Genomic DNA, 6236 nt, shown 5'->3' with positions numbered 1-6236 from the left:
TAAATGCTGTGGACTTGCTGAGAACACGTTTATGTCATTATTGTCTTGAGACTTGTCTTGGCCCTCGATGACTTCAGGCTAGACTTGGACTCTGAAAAAATGACTTGTAACCATCTGTGGTATTCTGCAGCCAGAACTTCTGCATCTTTTCGCAGTGCACAGTCTCTGAAACAGAGTTTAAATCAATTCAAAATCAGAGGAAGTTTGCATTACTTACTACTTTTTATTAAGCGATAGCCTGTGTTAGATATCTGCCAAGGATTCACTCATTCATCTGTGCGCATCCTTTTTTTTAAAGCATAAATACATTGTTTACAATCTCAGGAGATTATGATTGTTAAACTTTGTATCTCTGAAATGCTAAAACATTCAAATTTTACTCAAATCCCTCAAAAAACTCTGATGACAGAATTTGACTTTATTGACTCTCAGAAGCTAAAAAAGGACGTCTTTGTTTCACATAATTCAAGGACTTATGTGGATTTTATTTTTGTATTTTAATGTAACCACTGTAAAACGCTGCGTTGTGACAGGGTTAACATGTTGTTTGCAAACTTAAATATCAGTTACTTATGTTGGTTATTTTATTGTTACCAGAAAATATAATTAGTTAACAAATGTTTAGCATTCTCCTGTCAAAGAGCTTTTCTTGGTTTAGGATCAAGGCAAAAACACATTACCTACTTTACCATAAATATAGTATCTAAGACTGTAATCTCAATTGACCTCCGATCCAGTGGTGGAAATGATGGAGGTAGAAACAAATGCCCTTGAAAATTTATCTTTATTCCAAAAGAAGTCCTAAAAATGCAACAAAAAAAAGTTTTAAATAAAAAAGTCTGATTAAAAAAAAAAAACTGCAAGACTTCGAGCTTTTAAAAAGTGCAAAGAAAAAAAAGCTTTTATTACTGCATATTGAAAATCGAGGTCACCGATGCCACGGGATCTTGAGTGACAATAGAGAGTAGACAATAAAAGAGTAATAAACAACCGGGGTAAACACAGAGAAGCGAGATTCAAGATGATTGGCTTTGATAAACACTGTGCATGGTGAACGACTTTTCAAAGACTCCAACTTGGAGCATTTTTTCCCTCTATTTTGAGGAATGCAACTTTTACTGGTTTGACTGGACCCATCGTAAATCTGTCTGCTGGGTAACCGTTCTACCCAGTTGGGACAAAAGATAAAGTTGTTTTTGAGATCCTGGTAAGATGTACAATTGATGGGGTTTATTTTAAATGATCAGTAACCCAATGCAGTTTTCTCATTTATGGCTCAGGGGACACAGTAAGACGACTGTGCTTTAAATGCTTTGATGGTCATTTGTAATCAAACAAACAAAAATAAAAAATTAAAAACGTATAATAATCATCCTCCTTTATGCCTCTATCCTTGATCAGACTTTTATTCAACTCTAAAGAAATGCCTAAAAGTAAATGAGATTGGTTGGTATGTTTGCAGTGTGAAAATGGGAGATCTAATGACTTCCAATTTTTCACTGTTTGTCCAGCAAATTTCTGCTGTTGTATATAGCATGAGTTTGACTGGGTTTAAACCACTGTCTGACCAATGAATAAATCATCAAAGTTGATTGAAAGAACGACTTGAGGAGTAGGAGCCATGTTGGAGTAAAACTGGAGGTTCAGTCAGTTCAGCTGCTAAGATTCGTTGTAGTCATACCAAAGCCGCCGCCCTCCCCAAACCGTTGTTCGGACCCGGCTGGCCTTTTCCCAAACAACCGTTCCATAATCCATAATCCATGACAGGAGATGGAGGCAGTACGGGATCAAAGGCAAGGCATGAAACCCTAAAGAAGCCATAACTCTGGTGTTTAATTGTGTTTCGAGTAAATGCCAAAGCACCCCTTGACCCACCCAGACGTCTGGGGATCATCTGCCCTCCGTTTAATAAGGGGTTATTGTCATTCTATCAAACAAAATCACATCTGAACCAAAATATTTGGATTCCCGCCATGCCGAGCACTAAATTAGGGAACAAATGTAAATGGGGGAGCCGCTTTATGACACGCACCGTAAACATACCGTAAAGTAGATTGCCATCGGTACATTTCTTTAAAAAGCAGCAGAGAAACGTCTGCTGGATGTCGAAGGCAGAAGTCGGCTCGCTGTAAAATTGCTTTCTAACTAGAGTGAAACAGAGTGGCTCTTTTGTCTGCGATAATTAGGGCCGTATTCTGTTTTGCATAATCGCCTAGAAAGATTAAAAAGGAATTCAGATGAAGCATTACCAAAACAGTGATAACGCCACAGGAGGACGTTATCAATATATCTGTTTCAAAACCTGGATTTTTACTTTTTTTTCCTTTTCTTGGTCTTATTTTGACAACCTATATATAGCTCGTTTAACCTTCAGTGTCTGTTTCTCAAATGAAATTGCACTGTGAAGGAAAAAAGAAAAAGAAATACTCATATTACCGTGAAAAACGATGGCTTTTCTCTGGAACAATAAGCAGTCCTTGAACTCCACGTCATTAAAGTGAACGCCATCATTTCCTTTCATTAAGATGACTGTGTGCAGACACATATTGCAGTTGGAAGGCGAAGCTGCGGCAGGAGACTCATTTAAAAACCGCCCTAATCTGGAAAATGATCCTAATGTTTCTCAAATGTTATATCCTCCCCAACCTTTTGGCGCGCGAGACGCTTTAAGAGGGCTGTACGATTTCCAGGCGTTTAAGCGGATCGCTCCTTTTGAAAATAAATAAATAAATAAAAGATGCACCCTGAGTGCTGCTTTTTCTGTTTTCACATATATTGCCAATATTTCTGACAATAAATACTGGGGGGCGGGGGGGACTGGATAAAATTCATATCCTCCTTCGCTGGTAGATTATGGGGATTTCATGCAAAAGAGGGCCTCTCGTGAAATTGCGAGCCTCTGCTACTGCTGCTTCATTGTTGGGTGTCAAAGTATAGAAATAGCCATGCCCTCTCCTGTTTTGCTCATTTGACTCAACGGGTGTGAAACAGTCCCTCATATCCCTGTCTTGTCTATAAGAAATGAAATGACTTTAAGACTGCGCAGCGTTGCCACAGGCAGGTCGGCTGAAAGGCTATTTCAGGAGAAATGGACATGGACATAAATATCCTTGCGGGGTGCTTTGTAATAAAAAAAGAAAAAAGGAAAGGAAACACAATGTTATGAAATGCAGTGAAACATAAAGAGGGGAAGAGGCAGGGGTATACAGTGGGGGTGGTGGTGGAGGGCAAATATCCATCAAATTAACACATCAGTGGCTTTGATTGTAATCTCTGGGCCCTGGCTCTCTCGCTCTGCCACACCAGACAAGCAGCCAAACGTGATTTATCAATGCAAAGCTAATGGCATCAATATGAATCTAACTAAAAATCAATATTTCATTACCAAATTGTTAGCGAGAATGAAGAAAAATGGCCGCGGCCGGAGCGCTCTCCGGGGTAGGAGCATCTGGAGTTCAATGTGACAAGATGAGCGATGCGTGACTCGGGGCTCGAGGAAGGACACGGCGAGGACAGGACTCAGTCTGGGCACACTTTGAACTCTATCTCTCTCCGTCTTCCTCTGCCTCCTCCTCGTTTTCAGCCAACTCTGACAAAGCCCCCCCCTCCTCCACCCATCTCTCTACACTTTATTATGTTTTTCGTCGTTCGCTTCCGCTTTTCATATCTTTATCACGCCGTTTCCTCTATCAATCTCCGCCTCGCGTGTCAGCGACGGTGTCGGCGGAGGACCACACAGTGTTTCGCGTTCCTCCTCAATTAATGACCAACTCGAACATGGAGCCTCTCAATCTCTCCCACCAGCTCTCTCTCTCTCTCTCTCTCCCTTCGCTAGCTCTCTCTCTCGCGCGCGCGGAGCCCATTTCAATTATTTTTTGCCTCCTTTGAAGACAAGTCAGCATTTTTTTTATCTATTCCCCTTCCCCTTCAGTCTATCCCTACCTCACTCCCTCCCAGTGGATATATCTCCCAAGGCTCATCACACGTTCTCCTAACCAGCCCTGCATGGCTTCCCCTATAATGAGCGTGAGAGAGAAAGAGAACCAAAGAACTAAAAAGAGAGAGGTAGGTTGGCTTGATGGTTAAAAAGCCTAGATCCCGCCTCTCGCTCAGATGTGACCTTCACTTTATTTATATTCCAGTCTTAAGTAACGAGTATTTATTAGGAAGGGCCTGTGATTGTGGAGCTCTGTCAGGTAAGTAATGATGCACCTTTGTGCTTGTGCAGCAACCCTGGGCGCAATTAAAAACAAACACCCCTTTCTCTTTCGTTTCCCGTTGTATCATCAGCCAATCAGCAGTGGCGGTTCTGGCATCAATGGTACCCCGGGCAAACATTTCCTGCAACACTCGCCCAACAAAGCCCATTCCCGTAAAACAACAACAGAAACTTACTAAAAAAAAACAGAATCCGTTCAATACTGTTCTTGTGGTTTCATCAGAAAAAAGTTAATATATGAGACAAAGGGAAAATAACTTTGTTAATTTGGGAATTGACTTTGACCACATTTTTTGAGAAGCTGAATTTATTTGCTAACGACTTCGAAGCAGTTTTACTATTGCTGTTCTGCTTTTAACGATCTTGCGGGTTGACTGAAAAACTTTTAAAAGCAACACACTATGTGCACAGATGAAGAAAATTAAAGAACCGATATGAAACAAAGTTTGTAGCTATGTTTCCACTAAAAAAAGAGTGGCAGAACTATGTCAATTCTCTGCTAATGTCTGGAGAGAAAAAAAACAATTCCACAAATTGCAGCGTTTCAGTTATATAAGACAAATAAATAAAATCATACGTGAATAAGTTTGTTTATGTGTAAAGTTATTAAAGAAGCATTCTGCTCCATCATCCTCCTCCTTCCACTTCCTGTCATCGTCTTCTTCGTGGTTTGCGTCAGCGGCAATGTCCGGTTGTTCATCGTGTGATTCGAAAAAAGTGTTTCCATTGCAGTTTTTGAGAAACAACTCAATTCTGAAAAGGTAAAAAAAACAAGGCCTCATCCTAGCAGCAAAACTTTTTATTAAAAAAAAATAATAGATCTTTTTCAAAACTGCTGTGTTTCCCTTGAACAAATTTATGTCAAATTTTGCAAATATATGATCAGTGGAAACGTAGCTAGTAACACCTATCAGTCTGAAAAATGTTTAGATATCTCAAAGGCCTTAGGACAACCACAATGGGAGCCATTAATCACAAATCAAGAAAACTTTGGAATATGCTTTTAGGAGAATACTCTGTAAAGTGCCAACACAAAAAAATTGACACTTTTGGAAAGTGTGTTTTCTGTCACATTTGGTTTAAAAATAACACAGCATTTCAGAAAAAAAATCATGGTGGTGTTAATGTGATGGTCTGAGGCTGATTTGCTTCTTTGGAAAACGTTACATAATTTAAGTAACCATGAATTTAGCATCCTAGCTGAAAGCCCTGTGGGAGAATGTCTGACCATCGGTTTGTGATCTCAAGGTTTTGTAACCGTCTAGTCAAAGTCTAAACTTGAAGCCTTTTCAGATGCTCAGACGTGACATAAAACAAGAGACGGAAGCCTGAAAACATCGAAACTAACACAGTTCTGCAAAGAAGACTCGGTCAAAATTCCTCCCCTCCGATGTAAAAGACTCATTGCCAGTTATTGTAAACTCTTGAAGGCAGTTACTGCAACCATGAGGGGAGCAACCAGCTATTAAGTTCAAGGGGACAATGGCTTCTATCACTTAGGGCCAAGTTAAGGAAAAACAACCTGGAGCTCTACCCACTAAAAGCCATGGCGATGACTGTGAACATCTGGAGAACACACCCAGAGTGCTGACTGTGAGTCATTTCCAGTTCTTAAAAACCACCTCAGGACTGGAGATGTTCCTCACACGTAGACACTAATTGGAAGAATGCCCTGCAGAAACTCAAGAGGCACTACCAGAAGAGTCTGTCTGGTGTTCGTCTATCACTATGTGGTTTGACTCAACCATCAAACAGGCCAGGAACAGACTGCAACGTACAACTAGGTCTGCACAGAGGATCCATCCAGAACTTTTACAAGTCTGGGGTCGGCAGCTAGCATACTTGCAGAGCCCACACATCCTGGACACAAACTGTTTAGACTTCTACCATCAGAAATGCATTTGCAAAAAAAAAAAAAGAGACACAGAGACAGTTTCTCCCCCCAAGATGTCTCTTACACCCAGAGTGATAGCAATATTGCACTATTGAAATCTGCTGTTTAAAAAAAAAATACTTA

This window comes from Poecilia formosa, unplaced genomic scaffold (genome assembly GCF_000485575.1).
Source record: "Poecilia formosa unplaced genomic scaffold, Poecilia_formosa-5.1.2 Scaffold0, whole genome shotgun sequence".
NCBI classification, from domain to species: Eukaryota; Metazoa; Chordata; class Actinopteri; order Cyprinodontiformes; family Poeciliidae; genus Poecilia; species Poecilia formosa.
Note: the sequence above shows the minus strand (reverse complement) of the source record.